Raw genomic sequence first — 22,207 nt, 5'->3', positions numbered from 1 at the left:
ACAAAACATCATTATTTTTTTGTCTACTTCATTTCCTACAAACTGCTGGAAAGCCTAATTTCGAATAAAAGACATTACCTAAACCCGAGGAGAAATTCAACTCGATCCCACCGACGATCCGCCCCGACAAACTTGTAGAGAACTCCGCCAGGAGCGTTGTTGTGGTCTCAGATCATCAATCCGGCGTCTGACAGGGCAGAAATCAAAGAAAGGAGGGAGAGGAACTGTAGGAGAGAGAAAGGAAAGAGAACGGCGCTGAATTTCTGCATTAATTCGAGATTTTGCACTATTTATACTGCAGACTTCGTCGACGAGCCACGTCATCTCATCGATGAGGTCCAGAAGGAGGTTCGTCGATGAATACCATCTCCTCATTGACGAAACTCAAAATTCGAAAGACAGCCGCTTGGTACTTTCTCGTCGATGAAATGCTTCCTCATCGATGAGGTCCTTATGTACCCTCGTCGACGAATCCCTTGTGTTCGTTGACGAGGCCCTAGGAAAATTCTTGGGTTATTATATCCAAAATGCAATGTCTGCTGCCTCCTTCTATTTCTGTTCCCATTTTCCTCCCTCTTTTTATTTTAAATATCATTATTCTTCGGGTCGTTACAGGTTGCACTATTCATTTGGTGGCTGCACTATTCATATGGTGGTTGTACTATTCATTTTACAGCTTTGAAAAGGAGGCTTACCAAACCCCTATAAATAGGGAAGTGGCGGTGAAAGAAGAAACCATCCCAAACATCTCCAACTCCACCTTTAGAGAGAGAAATCAAGTACTCTCCTGCAAAGTGTCCCTATTGTAACCTATGTTTCTAGTTTCTCCTAATTTTAGAGAGATTTGTATACTCCTAATTCAAGATAGAGGTATCACTCTTCTCCTCTTTTAATTAGAGAGAAGTTGTATTATTATTTTTCATAGTGGATTCCTTCTATTCTTGCTCGTGGTTTTTCCCTCAATTTGTTTGGGGGTTTTCCACGTAAATCTTGGTGTCAATTCCTATTTTCTCATTTTTTATTTTAGTCGTGTGATATTGTTCCTACCCATTCAATTTCCTAACAGTGGAATCAGAGACTTGGGTTACAGCCTTTGGGTTGGGGTTACCATTCACGGTTACTATTCACACGTGTCACCGAATACTTTTACAGTATTGTGAACATATACGAGATTTGTTCAAGTATACATTTCCATTCATTTACGATACTGTTCACATATATGGTATTGATCACGATGAAAAAAGTGGGAGCCAGTTTAGTGGAGGAGCAGATCTTATCTACTACAATGGCAGTAAAGTACGAAATTGAGAAGTTCAATGGGGGTAATTTCTCCATTTGGAAATTGAAGATGAAGGCGGTCTTGAGAAAGGACAATTGCTTAGCGGAAATTGGAGATAGACCAACAGGGACAACTAACGAAAAATGGAACGAGATGGATGACAATGTTGTGGCTAATCTTTATCTAGCATTAGCAGATTCGGTGTTATTAAGCATTACGGAGAAGAAGTCAGTAAAAGAAATTTAGGATGCACTGAAAAAGATCTATGAGGTAAAGTCACTTCACAATAAGATCTTCTTAAAGAGGTGACTCTACATTCTTCGAATGAGTGAGTCCACATTAGTTACGAACCACACCAACAATCTTAATACGTTGTTCTCCCAACTGACAACATTAGGCCATAAGATTGAGCCAACCGAACGAGTGGAGCTTCTACTCCAAAATCTGCTAGATTCGTATGATCAACTCATCATCAACATTACAAATAATATTCATTCAGATAATCTAGTCTTCGATGATGTTGCGGCAATTGTTCTATAAGAGGAATCTAGGCGCAAAAACAAGGAAAACAGATTGTCTAGTTCTTAACAAGTTGAGGCACTACTGATGGCGAGAGGAAGATCATTAGAATGTGGCTTTAGTGGGAGTCACAATCATGGTAGATCAAAGTCAAGGAGTAAGAAGAATTTTAAATGCTACAATTGTGGCAAAAGGGGGCACATCTCGAAGGATTGTTGGCATAAGAAGAAGAATGCAGGGAAAGCTCCTGAGGAGAACACTTCTCAATGATGCACTGCGAGTACTTCCAATGATGGCGAAATCCTATACAGCTAAATGGAAACTATCTCTAAAGGTGATAAGAAACTCACTGATTTATGGATCATGGATTCTAGAGCAACCTGGCACATGACCTCTCGTTGAGACTAGTTCCACTTTTATGAACCTGTTTTAGGCGGATCTGTATTCATGGGTAATGATCATGCCTTAGAGATTGCTGGTGTCGGTAATATCAAACTGAAGATGCAGGACGGTACGATTTGCACTATTCAAGGGATACGACATGTGAAGGGCTTGAAGAAAAATTTACTGTATTTTGTACAGTTAGATGACCTCAGTTGTAAGACCCTTATTGAAAATGGGATCTTGAAGGTTGTCAAAGGCGCATTTGTATTGATGAAGGTAGAAAAGATCATGAAAAATCTGTACACCCTGCTGGGAAATACTATACAATAAGGAGATGCATCAGTTGCATCAACCCAGGAAAATTTAACGTTAATGTGGCATCATAAACTTGGTCACATGTCTGAACGTGGTTTGAAGATTCTTTCATAATGTAATCTTCTTCTCGGACTCAAATCAATAAGTCTACCTTCCTAGGAGCACCGTGTTACAAGTAAGCAACATAGACTAAAATTTGAAAGAACTACTGCCAGAAGCAAACACAATCTAGACTTGATTCATTCTAATGTATAGGAATCACCAATTCCATCCCTAAGAGGAGCACATTATTTTGTATCATTTATTGATGACTACTCCAGGAGATTATGGGTGTATCCAATCAAGAGAAAGTCATATGTGTTTCTAGTATTCAAAGAATTCAAAGCACATGTGGAACTTGAATCTAAAAAAAGAATCAAGTGTTTAAGGACAGATAATGGAGGAGAATATAAAGACTATGATTTTATTTCATTTTGCAAGTAAGAGGGTATTTAAAGGCAGTTCACTATTGTGCATACACCTCAGCAAAATGGCATAGTAGAGGAGCGGCTAAACAGAACCATATTGGAAAGGACCAGAGCTATGTTGAAGACTGCAGATTTAGCCAAGTCATTATGGGTTGAAGCAATCAGAACCACTTGTTATATGATAAATCGGTCACCGTTAATAGCAATTGGTTTGAAGACACTGATGGAGATGTGGATTGGTAAGCCAGTCCAGTATTATTCTCTTCACACATTTGGATGTCCTGCATATGTAATGTATAATGCCTAGGAAAGAACTAAACTGGACCCAAAGTCTAGGAAATGCATATTCTTGGGTTATACTGACGGAGTCAAGGGGTATCGTCTTGGGATCCTACTGCCAGCAAGGTCGTAGTCAACAGAGATGAGTTATTTGCAGAAAATGAACTGCAAAATAAAGAAAATAATAGTACTTCACAAAACGACTACTATTCAGATAGAAGAAAATAAAGATTCTTCTGAAGTCGTACCAGAGCATGAGGAACAATAACCAAATGAAGCCAATGATACAGAAGTTCAATGTTCAGTACATGAAACAAGGAAACCATCATGTCACTCAGATTATGTCAATGCAAGCAATGCTACATATTGTCTTCTAACAGAAGATGGAGAGCCATCAACTTTCCATGAGGCTATTAGTAGCACTAATGTTTCTTTGTGGATGACAGTAATGTAAGAAGAAATTGAAGCCTTGTACAGAAATAATACATAGGAGCTTGTTCCATTACCATATGGACATAAAGCCATTGGAAATAAATGGGTCTACAAGATCACGCGAGATGGCAACGATCAAGTGGAACGATATCGTGCAAGAATGGTAGTGAAAGGGTATGCTCAGAAAGAAGGTATTGACTTTAATGAGATATTTTCTCCAGTTGTTAGACTTACTACTATCAGAACTGTATTGGCTATGTGTGCTGTGTTTGATTTATATCTAGAGCAGTTAGATGTGAAAACTTTTTTTCTTCATGGAGAACTTGAAGAAGAGATTTACATGCTCCAACCAGAAGGTTTTGAAGAAAAAGGAAAAGAAAACTTGGTTTGCAGGTTAACCAAATCTCTGTACGACTTAAAGCAGGCGCCAAGATGTTGGTACAAGAGATTTGATTCCTTCATAATTAGCCTCAAATACAACATACTCAGTGCAAACCATTGTACGTACTACAAGAGGTTTGGTAATAATGATTTCATTATTTTATTGATATATGAGGATGATATGTTGGTTGTAGGCCCCAACAAAGAAAGAGTCCAATAATTGAAGGCACAATTGGCTAGGGAGTATGATATGAAGGATTTGGGACCAGCAAACAAGATTTTAGGGATGCAAATTAACCAAGACAGAAAAGACAAGAAGATTTGGCTTTCTCAAAGAATTATTTGAAGAAAGTCTTGCAACGCTTCAACATGCAAGATTGTAAGCCAATTTCTACCCCACTTCCTGACAATTATAAATTATCCTCAAGTATGTGTCCTTGCAATGAAGTAGAGAGGATGAACTTGTCTTGAGTTCCGTATGCATCAGTAGTGGGAAGCCTAATGTGCGCTATGATTTGTAGAAGACCAGATATTGCTCAAGCAGTTGGTACAGTCAGTTGGTTCATGGCGAATCCTGGTAGAGAGCATTGGAGTGATGTGAAGAGGGTCCTAAGATACATCAAAGGGACCTCAGATGCTACATTATGTTACGGAGGATCATAATTCATTGTCAGGAGATATGTTGATTCAGATTTTGCAGGTGATCTTCACAAAAGAAAATCCACTACAGGTTATGTGTTTACTCTTACAGGAGGAGCAGTAAGCTGGGTATCAAAGTTGCAGACTATTGTGGCATTGTTTATGATTGAAGCTGAATACATGATAGCTATACAAGCTTGCAAGGAGGCAATCTAGATTAAAAGACTATTGGAAGAACTCGGGCACAATTAATAGAAAATTTCTTTATATTGTGATAGTTAGAGTGCCTTGCGTATTGCAAGGAATCCAAGTTTTCATTTTAGGACAAAACACATCAGAGTATAGTATCACTTTGTTCGAGAAGTTGAGGAAGAAGGAAGTGTGGATATGTAAAAGATTCACACCAAAGACAACCTAACAAATATTATGACAAAACCAATCAATGCTGACAAGTTCATATGGTGTAGATCCTCTTATGGTCTAATAGAAGCGTAAGTGGCATGGAACTGGTAAGATTAGAAAGGATAAAAAAAAAAAAGGTTTGAAAATGACTTTAAGTGGGAGAATGTTGAATTGTAAAGTCATTTCTAGTATTCAAAGTCCAACATAGGGGCTATACTATTCATATGGTGGATGTACTATTTATATGATGTTTGCGCTATTCATATGGTGGTTGTACTATTCATATGTTGGCTGTACTATTCATTTGACGGTTTTGAAAAGGAGGCTTACAAAAGCCCTATAAATAGGGAGATGGTGGTGAAGGAATAAATCATCCCAAACATCTCCAACTCCACTTTTAGAGAGAGAAATCAAGTACTCTCCTACAAAGTGTCCCTATTGTAGCCTGTGTTTCTAGTTTCTCCTAATTTTAGAGAGATTTGTATACTCCTAATTCAAGAGAGAGGTATCACTTTTCTCCTCTTGTAATTAGAGAGAAGTTGCATCATTATTTTTCATAGTGGATTCTTTCTACTCTTACCCGTGGTTTTTCTCTCGATTTGTTCGAGGGCTTTCCACGTAAATCTTGGTGTCAATTCATATTTTCTCATTTCTTATTTTAGATGTGTGATACTGTTACCCATTCAATTTCCTAACAGGGTTCTCAACTGAAGTTAGAATAATCTTCTTGCAAATCTTTGAGATTCTAAGACTAAGGGTTGTCATGGAGGGAGAGATTTAAGAGGGGATGATGACTCAAGGAGCTAAAGCAACAGGAGGATTGGAGTCTGGAGGAGGTAGCTGCGGCCGTCTGTGGATTTAGGGTTTCCTTTTTGGGTTTGGGCTTTATTGAACAAGATTCAAGTAAACGGGTCACTCGACGGGTGACCCGATTCGAACCTGGGTTGACCTGTTTATAAACGAATGGGTCACGAGTTAACCCATTTATAAACGGGCGGGTCATAGGTTGACCCATTTATAAACATGTTGACTTTCATAGACCTGGACTCGTTGTACGGGTCAAGGGTGACCCGTCAGGTCTGGACCCGTTTTACCAGGCCTATCTGCCATTAGACAAATCTCCTTTAAGTAACAAAATCTCACATAAAATTGATAATTACTTTCGCAATTTTGTGCTTTTATTCCATGAAAACTGAAAAGAAATATAGACTTGTGAATTCAATAGTTTTAGAAAGAGTAAAGAATCATTGTTATTGTAACAAAAAAAATTTTAAATAAAAATAAATTTTGGATTTGTAAAACGTGCTAATGGAGGAATTTTTTTTTTTTTTTAACATTAAAACATAGACAATTGTTTTCTTGATGATTTATTTCTCAATAGTATTCAAATTTGTTGTGTAAATTAATGCATGCAGAATCCATTATGTAATGTAGCAATTAACGATGAATAATACGAAAATACAATCACACAGATAATTAAAAAGTAAATAAATAATGACACAAGGATTAATGTGGTTCGACAATGTGCGTATGTCGATGGGAGCAAACGGCGGCTGAAATTCACTATCTATCAAAATCAGGGATACAACATTATACTTATGCTAACCCTACATGTACAGAGAGATTGAAAAGTTCCCTAAACACTTCTGTATCAATATTCGGAGTATTTGCCTTTAAATCCCCAACCTATTAATCTTCCTAATTCAAAATTCAAAAATAGCATCGAACAAAACCGTCGAAGGTTGTGTTAAACACAATATGAGCTACATACTACGATAAAATTTTATATTTAGAAAAATAAAATTAATATAAATTAAATTAAAATTTATTTAAATTTAAATTCAAGATGGAACAAAGCAATTCCTTTATACAAAATTTAGAAGAGAGAGAGAGAGAGAGAGAGAGTTCTGGCGGGAACTAAATCGTGCCTGCGGGGGTTTTCCTGAAATTTCAAACCCCTCAGTTCGTAATTCATCTCAGAGTCTCTCGTTTCCTCATTCATCTCCCAAACCCTAATGGCAATCTCCCAAACTGCTCTACACCACAGAATCCACCGTATATTGCTGCTGGGGCTTTTTGAAATCCAGCCATGAAGTAGACATCTGATCGAGCCTTCCGAAATCCACACCTGAAGTCATGTAATACTTTCAAGAGGTTCGTTTTGGTTTCTTTCAATCGGCTTCCTCATGATTTCTGGTTTGATTTTCGATTGTTGTTTTGAGTGAATTGCTTCCGATCTCTATTTTGATTTTCCATCATTGCTTCTCTCTTCTCTAGAAGGAAGAATCGACCTTCAGCACTATTGTTTCTGATTGCTATTTTGGTTTTCGGTTTTCTCCTCCATTTGTTGCTATTGTGAAGGTGCGTTGTTTATTTATTTTCAAATTTCTGGCGTTTCAGATTGCTGTTTTGGTTCCATTTCTTTAGATCTATGTTTTGGTTTCGGATTGCTATTTAAATTTTCGTGTGATAATTTTTTGAGGATATGAAATCAATTGCATTTAACTTCAACTAAAACTGATGATTAAATAGGGATCGATATCAAATCAATCAAGAATGTTAGAACAGTATTATTTTGCAAAAATTGAAGTTATATTGTTCAATCCATACGAGTTCTCCACAAATTCGAATTCATAAACACTCAATAAACGTACTAACAAAATTACTGTCAAAGCAAAGGGAATAACAGCTATTTTCACGTTGACTGCCATTAGGAATGATCACAACAGTGGGGGAAACGCCTTTGGCAAGCTGTCTTGTCATAGAAACTGAACACGTTCCACTGACAACCACCCAGTAGGTCTTTAGACCGAACACCATCCCCTTAGACTTCAACCATGCCAAGAACTGAGTACAAAGCTCTTAGGTCAGCACAAATTAAGAAGATAAAAATGCAGATAAAGGCCGAATGATTATAAATCTGAATATAAATCAGCATCATTGTTCACTTGCCTGTAATGAATGAATGATGTAATGCTTGTAATATTGTCATCCTCTTTTAGAAAATAGCCTATAGTACAAATTTTATACACACTAGATGTTGGAAAATCTATTACTATTACTTTTAGTGGCGCCAATTTTGCCGGTGGTTAGTGTACTTCTACCAGCAGTCATTTTAACTGCTGTAAAATTCTATTCTGGAGGATTTTTCATGTTTCAGTAGCAGTTTATGCCACTGCTGTAAACCATTTTTTCTGCGATGAAATTCCAATGCAAACTAACATAGTTTGCAGAGCCTATGGGTTTAGGAATCCATATGTGCACAAGTATGTTGATCTGAGGGTCAACAATTGTATTGGCAGAGAATGAGGTCGCTTTTTGAAAAAAAAAAGGAGAATTTTTGATCTTTTGGAAAATTTTTCATACAATTTTTACATATAATTTAGTATTGAAAAAGATGAGCTACCTGTGTATCCACAATTGAAGTCATTTTGCAATTAACTACTATAAAATAAGAATAGTTGTCCATGAGCTATCCTTCCAATTGGTACTTTTCCAATAACTTTCTATGGTTAATAATGAAGAAATTAATCTGGTATTTTTATTACTTAATGGTACAAGCTATACATTGCTTTTTATACATGTTTAGGAGTGAATGTTGATATATACACAGTAAATGTAGCGTAATTGCAGCCAAGACTCAAGGAAAAAATTGAGGCTTGATTGAAGGAGTGATTGATGGCTTGATCGGAGGAGCAACGGTAGTTGTGGTAGGTGTTGACTTATCATTCCCCCTGTAGGATTGACTGGCCGTTGAGGACACCAATCTTGGTTCGATGGGTAAGAAAGGGCAACCGAAGCAGCGACTTGGTAAGACGGTCAGTTAGTTGATCAGAAGTATGAACATGGGACACACGTAGGTGACCTATAGCAACCTGATCACGAACAAAGTGGAAGTCAATGGTGATGTGTTTCATACGAGAATGGAAGACTGGATTGGCACATACATAAGTAGCACTTATGTTGTCATAGTAAATGACTGGAGTAGAGGATACAAGTACACACAACTCTTGAAGGAGATGCATTACCCAATTTACTTCTGTTGCAGTAGAGGCAATAGCTCGGTATTCGGCCTCGGTGGAGGAGCTAGCGACAATCTTTTGCTTTTTAGAACTCCAAGAGATGAGATTGGCGCCAAGAAAAAGAATATAAGCAGAGGTTGAAGTCCGATCATTAGGATCACCAGCCCAATCAGCATTGGCAAATGCATGAAGTTTTTGAGGTGAGTTTTTACAAAGCATGATGCCATAGTCAAGAGTTCCAACCAAATAGTGGAACAAGCGTTTAATTGCCAACCAATGAAGGGTGAAAGGAGAATGCATGAACTGAGATAACTTGTTAATGGCAAAGGACACATTAGGATGTGTCAATGAGAGGTATTGTAATAACCCAAGAGTTTGGCGATACAAGGTAGCATCAGTTGGTGGAGAACCATCCGACAATATGAGAGCTTCGGTAGTTGCAAGAGGGGTTGTTCTGCTAACTAAAGTAGGCCACTCATAGACGTTTCCTCTAATTCGACCTCGCACCAAGGATGCCCCCATGGTTAGATCCTTCACAAGAAAAGAATCAGGAAAAAAATTCAATAGAGGTATTATTGTGAGAGAAAAATTGAGAGACAGAAAGAAGATTTTTCTTAATGTTAGGTGTACACAAAACATTATTGAGTTTGAAAGTGGAATCACATGAGTTAAGAGTGGTAAATCCAATATGAGTGATAGGAATGTTATTACCATTTCCAACCATGACATCATCTTTGCCACCATACTCAGAGTGAATGGATAGGTTTTGCAAATCTGAGGTAATGTGATGAGATGCCCCGGAGTAAACTATCTAGCCTGACTGATTACTCAGAGTTTCGTGAGTTGTGAAGTTGGCTTGCGGCCAGGTGATGGATAAGGAACGTGATCTGCATACTTTGGCAACATGACCAGGTTTGTCACACAATTGACAGATGACCCGAGGTTGATAAGTCAACACCTACCACACCTACCATTGCGATCCTTCGTTCAAGCCATCAATCACTCCTCCAATCAAGCCTTAATTCTCTCCTTGAGTTTGTTAACCGCTGGAAAAATTGTGGTTCCCACGGTTTCTATAGGAATTCTGTTGGAGCTGATTGTCGTTGTTCCTCGAGTATCCATTATTGTTTCCTCTGAATCGAGATTGTTTTGGAAGAGTATTGAAGGTGCTGTTTCTACCTTTTTTGTTGTAATGCTTTTGTGAATATTGGGCATTGATGTGAGAGTCCATCGAGTGTAATTGCTTGAGACTCGTTTCATAGTCCATAAGCTTTTCCACTAATTCTTCAAAGGAGATGGGTGATTCTCTTGCACGTAAGACAACTTTTAGTTCTTTGTAACCATCGGTGAGACCATTGTGCGTATGTACTATTATTTCGCCATCACCCATATTGTGCCCAATACTAGCAAGATCATCAATAATGGTTTTAACAGTTTGCATGAATTCAAAAATGCTTTATCCTACTTGATTAACCTTGGTGAGGGAATTAATTAGATTAACCATCCGAGTATTAGATTTGTTGGCATAGGTAGTTTTAAGTTTGTGTCATGCTTCCTCGGCATTTTTGCATCAAGATACAATTGGTCCTGCTAGTCCAGTTACAACTATTTGGATAGCAGGAAGCAGCAGTCAATCTTGACGAATCCATATTTTGTACTTTGGATCATTAGCTGGTCGGCATGGATGAGTTCCATCTACAAATCCCATGAGATCATACCCAAGAAGAAGATTGGTCATCTGTGAGTTCCACATTGAATAGTTTCCCCCGCTTAAACGCTTGTGAGGAATAAGTGCATATGTGTTGATTAAGACAACATGAATATTTTCGTCGGCAGATATAACTGTACCTTCACTTGATTCAGTCATAATTAAAAGAGATGGGAGAAGATAAGCTAGTTAGACGTACTGGGTTGTGGAAATTATATATAGTATGGGAATCTGGAATTTAGTAAGGGAAAATTTGAAGGGCAGAATAGGGCAAATGGCTAGAAAAATAGATGAGAGCTTGGTGGGGGGGGGGGGGGGACACAACTGCAAAGAGAAAAAAAAGATAAGAATTAATATTTAATGTTGGTAATGGAGTGGAATGTTAGAGATGGAGCCAGAAACACAGCTGGAGACACGTTGCTGAGTCAGAAAACGCATGGTAAATTTAATTTCACGTGGTGGAATTTATGGTGCAATTTATCTCTTTGTTATAACTCTCATTCTTGATTAAATTTTATCTTAATTGTAATTTGATCCTAGCCCTATAAAAGGAGGGTTGTGGAAGATGTTTTATATAGCACACAACAGCACAGCACAGTGCAAAGAGAGCACAGACAGTGCAGAGAGAGTTGAGAGGAAGTAGGGAGGAAGAAAGAGAGAGAGAGAGAATTGTAACATTTTTCGGCAAGTTATTGAATAGTTGGTATGTGCTCCGTGGACGTAGGTCGTTTTTGACCGAACCACGTAAATTTCTTGGTGTCACTTTCTTCTAGATGCTCACAGGATCCTAACAAGTGGTATCAGAGACTGGTTGGAGCAGAAAAGCCAGATTGGAAGTGATCCTGAAATTCAGAGCTATGTCCAGTAGATCGAAACTGTGTTTTGAGGCCACCATCACATTCACCTTGCCGAGACAAAGAGAAGGGTGTTCGCCATAGCTTGAATAGAGTTCAGAAAATCCCGCACGCGCCACCATGCGTCTTGCCAGAGCAAGACGCCTCTCCAAGCTCCGGCGATGTGCCGCATGCGTCTTCCTCGCCCGATCGCCTTGACTCGAACCCGAGATCCGATCCACGAACCGGATCCGACCCGCCGCTTAGAACCGGCCACGTTAGCTGACACGCCAGCGGAGTGCCACGTCAGCAGGTCCGCCACGTCATCAGTGGGCCCCGCACAGCCACGTTAGCATGCGGACCCCACTGGCACGTCAGCAGGTGGACCCCACTAGCACGTCAGCAGGTGGACCCCCACTGCCACGTCAGTTGTGCCACATCAGCAGCACGTCGCAGTGCCACGTCAGCAAGTGCCACGTCAACAGTTTGACTAGGTTTGACTGAACACTTTGATTGAGCTTTTCGGGGTCTTTTTGTGTAACGACCCGCTCCTTTTTCGCATATTATTTTTTTTTTATATAAATAAATTATCATCACATCATACATTCCAGCTCAGCAGGTCACAATCCACCTGGACCCGTGGGCACGAGGGATATAACAAAACATACAGCAGAAGCCTACGCAGCAGAAAGTACAAAATTATATACATCTCATCACAATGTGCATAACACATACCAGAGTCACTACAATTACTATCTCACAGTATATACATCCCAAAAATGAAATCTAGGGACAATCCCCACAAAAACCTAACTGTCCCTACCAAAAACTTACCCTTCCAAAGAGGGCAACCAACTGATCTAGATCAGCGGGGCTTTTCCCGCTCTCCTATCAGGGGCTCCTGAAAAATGTATAAGATTTAGGGGTGAGACACCTCTCAATAAGGGAAATAAACTAATACCAGTGTGTGGCAACATGAGTATTCTGTGTTCTACATATACCATACATAACATATTCAATACTGTTTATCAAATCTGGGAAAACATATGCATATCAACACATAGCAGAATATACTGCATTTTCATAAACATATCTCATCTCATACACTAATAATAACATAAAACAATCCTGGTAGGTTAGCTGGCTGTTGTCATGTATTACCCCCACATGACTGGGTTGTGTGGCCCGAAGGCGGGACTTGACAATAGTTGGCCGACCACTGTCAAGTCAAACAGTAGTCTGTAGGTCCGATGGGTCTACCCAGACTGGTCCGTACACCAGGGGCGATAACAGCACACTTCTTGAAAATAACCACATCGACCATCCAATCTCACACCACTCCGTACAGCGGCGTTAACACAGATATCATGATCACGAAGACCATGGACACATAACAACGGTACCGTGCAAGTGCTAGCCTAGACCAAGCCAACCAGGTTCTGATATCATATACATATACTAAAATCGTGATACATAAATATCTCATATCATTTATTTTCGCATCAATCATATCATTTCACATATATACGTGTATCATAAAAATCATCGGCCCGTACGCCGGTATTACACATTTTAACATAGCACGGCCCGTACGCCGGCAAATCACATAGCACAGCCCGTACGCTGGCAATCGACATAGCACGGCCCATACGCCGGCAATCACATAGCACAGCCCGTATGCTGGCAAATCACATAGCACAGCCCATACGCTGGCAAATCTCATCCACATAGCACGGCCCATACGCCGGCAAATCACATATACATATAAAAATATCTCGGCCCGTACGCCGGTTTTCCATCATAGAAATCCATATCATCCCCATTCCAAAAAAAAAACAGTACAAAACATTTTTATACTCATGCCACACTAAACAAATTTTCCTTGTATTCAACATATCATCATTTAAACAGTATTTTCCAAATATAAATCATATATATAAGTATATTTATTTTTCCTAAAACCAGATGCTACATATATGTATACATGCATTTTCTTAAACAAAACTAGCTTAGTTTATCCCCTTACCTGATTCCTGAAAAGCCCCTAAGAAAATCTCCCCCGTACCCACAAGGTTCTCAACTCAACACCCTGAAAATGAAAACTCGCAGAATTAAAGTTCAGTATTTTCGTACGTACAACATTTTCTATAACTACCACTAAGTCAAATTCGACTTTAAAAAGTCTTACCTCAACTTAGGGATGATTTCCCACGTTCCCAATCAACACCTTGGAACTGAAAATTTCCAGTATTAAAGTTCAGTATTTTTACGCGTATATCACTTTCTTCAACTGTCAAAAATCCAAATATTGAATATAAAGCCTTACCTTGGATTTGGGATGAAATCCAATTTCGTTTTCCTGACGATCCGTTCCGGCAAACTTGTAGAGAATTTCGCCAGGAGTGTCGTGGTGGTTTCGGTTTGTCGATCCGGCGTAAAACTAACCCGAAATCGAAGAGAGAGAGAGAGAGTTGTAGGAGAGAGAGAGAGAGAGAGAGAGAGAGAGAGAGAGAGAGAGAGAGAGAGAGAGAGAGAGAGAGAGAGAGAGAAAGTGAGAGAGAAGAGAGACACGGCCAACAAATCCAAAAATTGGATTTCCTTCCAAAGCTTCTTAAAGAAGCTTGCTAATTTAATAATATATATATATAATAAACCTAAAGTAAAGTAAAGAAGCTTCCATACCTTTATATATATATATATATACACACACACACACAAGTATATATATATTTGTTCCTTATCATACTGTTTATTTTATTTATTAATTTAATTAATTAATTTTATTTTATTATTTTATTATTATTATTATTATTATATTTTTTTTTCGGGTTACTACATTTTGGGTCTGTTTTTCGAGCGACTCGAACCATTTCTAGGGTTTTCGATCGTTCCAGATCCATCCGTGCTTTCCATTTGAAAATCGAGATATCGAATGAAAAGAGATCAAAAATTGAAATGTTCAACGGGAACAATTTTGGTTTCAGGAAGATGCAGATAGAAGACTATTTGTTTGGGAAGGAATTGCACTTACTGTTGAAGGGTAAGCCAACATCCATGAATGAGGACGAGTGGAAGTTGCTTGATCGAAAAGCCCTCGGAGCCATCAGAATGACGTTGTCGAAATTTGTGGCGTTCAATATTAAGCATATAACATCCATCAAGTCTCTAATGGATGCGCTCTCAAATATGTACAAGCAACCTTCGGCCGCAAACAAGGTACATCTCATGAAAAGATTATTTATGATGAACATGTCTGTAGGTGAGAGTTTCAGCAGTCATTTGAATAACTTCAATGAGTTGTCTAATCAACTCACCTCAGTCGGGATAACGTTTGATAATGAGATTCGGGCTCTACCGATTCTCAATCAGTTGCCTGAAAATTGGAATGGTGTCGTCACTGCCATCAGTAGTTTCGCAGGAAAATCGAAACTTGTATACGATGAGGTCGTCAGCATGATTTTGACAGAGGAAATAAGAATGCAGCCGAACCATAGCTCCAATTTAAGTTCAGCCTTGAACATGGAGAATCGAGGCAGAGGAAACATGCGTGGACGATCAAACAACCGTGACAGATCTAGGCCCTGGCGGTCTCAATCCGGAAATCCCAGAGGTACTCAGGACACAGGTTTCCAGAGTACTAAAGTTATTGAGTGCTAGAACTGTGGAAAGACTGGTCATTACAGGAACCCGTGCAGGAGTCAGAAGAAAGAATTCAAGATGAGGGCAAAGACAGAAGCAAATATTGTTTCTAAGAATGATGAGATGTTGATCTGCTCTTCGGAGAGTAAGCAGGAGTCTTGGGTCTTAGACTTCGGAGCCTCATTTCATGCCACATGCTGCAGAGATTGTTTAGAGGAGTACACACCAGGTAATTTTGGTAAGGTGTACCTTGGCAACGATCAACCTTGCTACGTAACTGGCAAAGGAGTTGTGAAGATCAATATAAACGGGTTAGTGTGGAAGCTGAAGGATGTCAGGTATATTCCAGAACTGAGAAAGAATTTGATCTCAGTTGGTCAGCTGGTAGATGAGGGATACACGACGAAATTCATTGGGGATAAATGGAAAGTCTCAAAGGGTATACTAACAATTGTGTGAGGTGAGAAAAGTGGAACACTTTTTCTAACCTCCAATGCCTCCATGTTTATTTCAGTTGCTACAGGAAATGACGACAGCAACATCTGGCACCAGTGACTTGGTCACATGAGCGAGAAGGGACTCAGGGTGATGCACTCAAAGGAAAAATTGAGTGGTGTACAGTCAGTGCAGGTTGACATGTGTGAGGATTGTATAGTCAGGAAATGGAAGAGGGTTAGTTTCCAGATAGACACTCATGAATGTGTTAGGACACATTAGCAGAATACCAAGAATCCTCAGGTGGAGGAACCAATGAAGTAGATTGTCGCACTACCATCTCCTACTCCAGCTCCGGAGCTTAGGAGATCTACTCGGTCTCATATACCAGACAGAAGGTATATTGATTACTTACTTCCTACAGATGGAGGAGAGCCCGAATGCTATGATGAAGCATGTCAGGTGGTAGATATGAGCAAGTGGGAGCTTGCGATGAAGGATGAGATGAAGTCCCTCACCTCCAACAGAATGTGAAAGTTGCTCAAAGGCCTTCACAACAAGCGGGTGTACAGAATCGAAGAGGAGCATGACGGCTCCAAAACGTACAAGCCTCAATTGGTAGTCAAAGGCTTTAAACAAAAGGAAGGGATTGACTACACCGGCATTTTTACACCAGTTGCGAAGATGACAGCCATCAGATTAGTCCGCAGAAATCGAGCAGATAGGAAGGTGGCAACTACAGAGAAACTGAAGTTGTGTTCAACTTCAGTTGGTCTTCATGCCTGAAGACATATTATGAGCACATCATTTATTTATGATACTCTAGTTGAGGAGGTGTCTCTATCTCCAAGTGGGAGATTGTTAGAGATGGAGCTAGAAACACAGCTAGAGACGCGTTGCTGAGTCAGAAAACGCGTGGTGAATTTAATTTCACGCAGTGGAATTTATGGTGCAATTTATCTCTTTGTTGTAACTCTCATTCTTGATTAAATTTTATCTTAATTGTAATTTAATCCTAGCCCTATAAAAGGAGGGTTGTGGAAGATGTTTTATATAGCACACAACAGCACAGCACAGTGTAGAGAGAGCACAAACAGTGTAGAGAGAGCTAAGAGGAAGTAGGGAGGAAGAAAAAGAGAGAGAGAGAGAGAGAGAGAGAGAGAGAGAGAGAGAGAGAGAGAGAGAGAGAGAGAGAGAGAGAGAGAGAGAGAGAGAGAATTGTAACATTTTCCGGCGAGTTATTGAATAGTTGGTGTGTGCTCCGTGGACGTAGGTCGTTTTTGACCGAACCACATAAATTTATTAGTGTCACTTTCTTCTGGATGCTCACAGGATCCTAACATGGAAGACAAGGATGTCAGGAGAGTACTGGGGAGAAGAAGTTTCACGGCCGTTGAGATAGGATTTCGCCGGCAAGGAGAAATTTCACGGCTGTCGACTTAAAAGAAGATAAGTGAAGCTAATGAGGCCCTTTGATTTTTCAAAAACTCACTGAGAGTGCTGGGCGGCAGCAAGGAGGAGGGTATGTGAGCTGCGGGAAATTGGAAGGGGCTGTGAGCTGCTGGAAATTGAGCTACGGATAGCAGCTGCTTTGCTGGAAATTGGTGTTTCGAGAAGAAGCGGCCATTGGTAGAGAGAGAAGCTGTTTCAGGTGACGAGAATAAGAGCAGCAGAAGAAGAAATTGTTTTCCTTTCATCGATTTTAGGAATCGACAGGCTCTGATACCATAATGAAGAAATTAATTTGGTATTTTTATTACTTAATGATACAAGCTATACATTACTTTTTATACATGTTCAAGAGTGAATGTTGATATATACACAGTAAATGTAGTGTAATTGCAGCCAAGACTCAAGGAGAGAATTGAGGCTTGATTGGAGGAGCGATTGATGACTTGACCGGAGGAGCAACGGTAGGTGTGGTAGGTGTTGACTTATCAGTTAATTGGTGATGTTTGTTGATTGCTGTGATGGGTGTACCAATAACTTGTCCACACATAACTGCACTAATAAGTTAGCTCTATTTGCAAATTAAATCCTATCGCTTTCCACGAACCTAGGTTTAACTCCATGGATTAGCTCAATGTCCTTTTTTCTTTGATCCCCAACATGAGTGCATGATACCAATGACTAAGGTGCTACAAATTCACTGGTCATATGATGGCATTAACTAAATAGGTATGGTTTTGTCTCCATGACCATTATTTTAGTGGAAATGAAGTTAAGATATTCCAACTTGGATAAGAAGTTCCAAGTCTAAGTTAGGGGATACGACTATTGCACCATCACCTCATCTAACATCCTTTCATTTTCAATAGTCAATTCAATCAACAGCCCCCAAAAAAGCTCAAGTGGTTGATCTTGATCCAATTTTGGATGCATGTGGTGAAATTCTAGTTGAAGCCCTTGGATGGGAAGATGTTGAATGGGAATTAGTAGTAGTGCTGCTTGCTATAAATATCCTTTCGTAGGACCATTAGCTTTATAAATTGCTGTGAATCGTGAATCTTCTTCCGTCATGGATAACAAGAATAGTGTTATAAAAATGGTTTTGATGTGAAAGCATTGAGGGACCTTTGTTTTCAGAGCCAACGACAAAATTTTGCTAGTGCGTCATATCAAGCTTTTGTTGCAACATGCTCTTTTGTTGCAACATGCTATATTTTCTTCTCAAATTGCTATTAGGTTGATGGTTCACAAGCCCAGTACATGTTTTGGCGTTTTGTGTACATAAATAAGATGGTTGACCTAATGGCAACATACCAATTGTCATTGAACAAAATACAAATATAGGAAAAGAATCATATTGAAAATGCTCGAATCCACCTGCCTAGAGTTGTGTATTATAAATAATAATAATAATAATAATAATAATAATAATAATAATAATAATAATAAAAGGCAACCTAGTGCACAACTCCCATGTATATAAGATCCATGGAAGGGGCGGATCATGATGGGTAGGGGTGAGCATTTGGTTGGTATGGTTAATTCAATTAATTAATCGAATGAATAAAAAAATTTCAGTTAAAAATCTCATTAGTCAAACTGAAATTCCATGTTAACTGAACTCAAAATCGATCTAATTGAATTTCGGTTAAATCAATTAACTGATTTTAATTGATTTAATATTTTAATATATATGAAATATAAATAATATATAAAATATTTTAATATATATAACATATATAATTATTGTCGCAACGTCCTAGATCCGGCCAGAGACCACTCTGGAAAAAATGGGTGCAGCTGCGAATTGGGAAAAATAGATGTGTGATTTTGAAAAAAAATATTTTCGTGAAAAACAATGTGTGATGGAGTCATCACTAACCTTTTGAATTGCGGTTAGAATACTTGATTGTTATCCTGTTAGGGGTAGAATCGATCTGCGTCACCAGAGTCGAGCTCGAGAGTACGGTTACACGAGGGGAAGATATTACCACCCTCTGCGCGTCCGTTCTTACGAACGGTACCAGATTAATAAAAAATTATTCCAAAATAAATCTAATAAGTTTTTTAAAATTACTCCATTTCAAAAATCGAAAGAATGAAAATACTATATAGGTATTCCCTCAAAACTGGGGCAATCTAATACTCGGAAGAGTCCATGCCCTTTGTTGCAATCATCGGGATGGAAAATCAAGAAAATAAGGTACAAAATATGCTCCGGGGGTTTTGAAATATGTAGGCTTTTCTAAATAGGAAAATACTATTCCGGGAGGTTTTTGGAATTTGTTTGGGATGGAGATGATTTTCTGGGCCAAAAAATATTTTTGTGATTTTTCTAAATGTGAATACATTTTTTGTGATTTTTCAAAATTTTCCTGAACTTTCAAAATAGCATAAATAAAAACCATGGAAATCAAAGTATGAAAATATTTTTGGGATTTTTTGAGAATTTTGCGATTTTTTTTGTGAATTTTCTGGATATCTAAATAATAATATACAAGTGAAATGGAGAAAACCGGCGTGAACCAATTCGTGGAAGGAGCTGATTGAGCACCAACCGACCTGGGGTGGGGGGGGGGGGACCAGTTTAAGGTCTTGGTCGAGACCATGAGTCAACACGCGTTGCCGTACGCATTGCCGTACGCGTGGGCTGTGTGTGTTCAGGTGTATGTTAGAGTGCATGAATGATGCATGATGCATGTGTGAGCATGAATAATAATGAACGCACATGCATGGTGTGTGAATGAGCATATGCACGTGCCTACATGCATAAATGAACAATGACACCGACGCATGAATATGTGTATGCATGTGAGACACGAATGGTCATGCATGTATGCATGATATGTGATGGATGAGTGCACACATGGGCATGCGTATGTTTGCATGCATGCATGAATAATGACACGATGTAAGGTTTGGACTAGAATACTCATGTCATGCATGCATGAATGGACAATGACCTACATGATGATGTCATGGGTGATATCGGGATGCATGAGGTGGATTGCATGCATGTATGCCAATGAGCATGTGACTATGTGCATTGCATGCATGTACATGCATGAACACGTGAATGTGTGTGTTTGAGTGTGAGTGCATGCATGCATGTGCATGAATGTGAATGTGTGTGTATGTGTGACTGCATGCATGCATGCATGAGCATATGAATGCATGCGTATGTGTATGCATGTGTTTGTAAGTGTATATAAATGCATGCATATGTATGTATATGGATGTGGGTGTATGTGAATGCATGCAATGAGGTGAGTGTGTGTGTAGCAGTGGGGGTGTTAGTGTGTGAAGTTGCGTTAACAGATTCAGCTGGCCGGGATCGAACAACACATTCCAAAGCAATCACACACTTGAGCCTCAACCCATTAACAGCGGAATGTGCATCAAGAAATTCATTAGGAAGGTGTGCAACCTGAACGATACCAGTATGATCCGGAAGCTTAGAAGGGTGAGACCTCCGTGAACCCGATGAAGAGCAACCTAGCTGTAGAGCCGAAACCGACTACAACTTCCAACCTAAAATGCTCCTCACTTCCATTCAAAACGAAAACGATCATCAACAGATTTGAAATAGAGCTCAAAATCTCTGAAACGCGGTTTTGCTTCGAGTCCGCTAGTCCGCCATTACAGATATGAGATGTGTAGCCTAGGATCCTGGAAGGAAGTGGGTGGTTTTGAAGTGCAGGTGGCCGGAGTTAATGGGGGCTGGAGATGCTCACAGCCGGGAATGGTGATGGTGTGCGGGTAAGTGAGAGAAGGGGAGAGGGAATCCCCAGCGGCCTCTTTGTGCTAGTGAGAGGATCCGTGAAGGAGGCTAGAGCCGTGGTAGTTGGTGATGCCAGTGGTGGTGGTGGAATGAGGCCGGGATCTGGTGGAGCTGGGGGGAAGAGCAGGAGATGGTGAAGGAACTCTTCAAGGGGAATGCAGTGGTGCTGTGTGAGGTGATGAAGGAATTGCGAGGGAGGGCTGGAAACCGAAGCACTGATGGTGTGGTGGTCTGAACCAGAGCGAGGCCGAAGAGCGGCTGGATGTGCCGGGAACGAGATCTGGCCGTGAAGGAGAGCTGCTGCCGGTGGAGATGGTGAAGTTGGGGGTGCCGAGCGTGAGGGAGATCCAGAGATGGGTAACTCATGGTTAGGGAGAGACGAGAAGCGAGGATGGATCGCGAGTGGTCACGAGGTTCGCTGCGGAGGTGGGTTGCCAAGGAGGGTCGAGAGAGGTGGTCGGGGCTTACAGGGTGAGGATGAGAGAGGGGGAGTCTGCGAGTGGGAGGGTGAGCCTGCAGGTTATGGAGGTTGAGGGTGGTTTGCTGTGGCCGGATCTGCTAGTCTGAAGGATGGTTGTGGCTGCGGGGTGTCGCAGGAGAACGGTGGTAGAGAAAACTCAAACAGAGAAAATGAGAGAGGAGAAGATGAATAGTGAAAAAAACGTGACCCCCTGTGTGCGCGTGAACAGTGCTGGCCTTTATAGGTTCTTTTTGTTTTTCCTTTTTTGCTTTGTTTTTGTTGTTTTTTTTTTTTTTTTGTTTTGTAATAATAATAATAATAATAATAATAATAATAGTATACTAATAATAATAAAAATAATACTAATAATAATTATAATAATAGTAAAAATAATAATAATAGTACACTACTAATAATAGTTTTTTTTGTGTTTTCCTTCATTTTTGTATTATTATTTTTTATTTTTATTGTTGAACCCTATCCTCCGAAAAGAGAGACTTGGCTGAAAATTGAAACTTGATTTCCTGAAAATGGAAGGACCCGGACTCCATTTTTCCAAAATGCCAGGAACTCGGTGAAAACGTACCAGGACTTGGTAAAGACACCAGGACTTGGTAAAAACAACTGGACTCACTGAAAACGAACCGAAAGTTGGTATAGACACCTGGACTCGGTAAAAACACCGGGACTCAATTGAAACTTCGAGACTTCTTGAAAACAAAATAGGACTTGGTAAACATATCGGGGCTCAATTGAAACTTCGAGACTCTTGGAAGACAACGC

General features: G+C 39.7%; 1 long non-coding RNA gene across 1 annotated transcript; it reads right to left on the bottom strand.

The window, feature by feature from the left end:
• Window positions 1-12,344: 12,344 nt before the first annotated feature.
• Window positions 12,345-13,754, bottom strand: LOC131163968 (uncharacterized). Its single transcript, XR_009139190.1, has 2 exons — window positions 13,687-13,754; window positions 12,345-12,561 (listed from the first exon to the last, which is right to left on the bottom strand). It is a non-coding gene; the product is annotated as an uncharacterized LOC131163968 (long non-coding RNA).
• Between the last annotated feature and the right edge of the window lie 8,453 nt (window positions 13,755-22,207).

Source organism: Malania oleifera, chromosome 9 (assembly GCF_029873635.1).
Source record: "Malania oleifera isolate guangnan ecotype guangnan chromosome 9, ASM2987363v1, whole genome shotgun sequence".
Taxonomy (NCBI): domain Eukaryota; kingdom Viridiplantae; phylum Streptophyta; class Magnoliopsida; order Santalales; family Ximeniaceae; genus Malania; species Malania oleifera.
The sequence above is the reverse complement of the archived record's forward strand: the minus strand, read 5'-3'. Positions and strand labels throughout refer to the sequence as shown.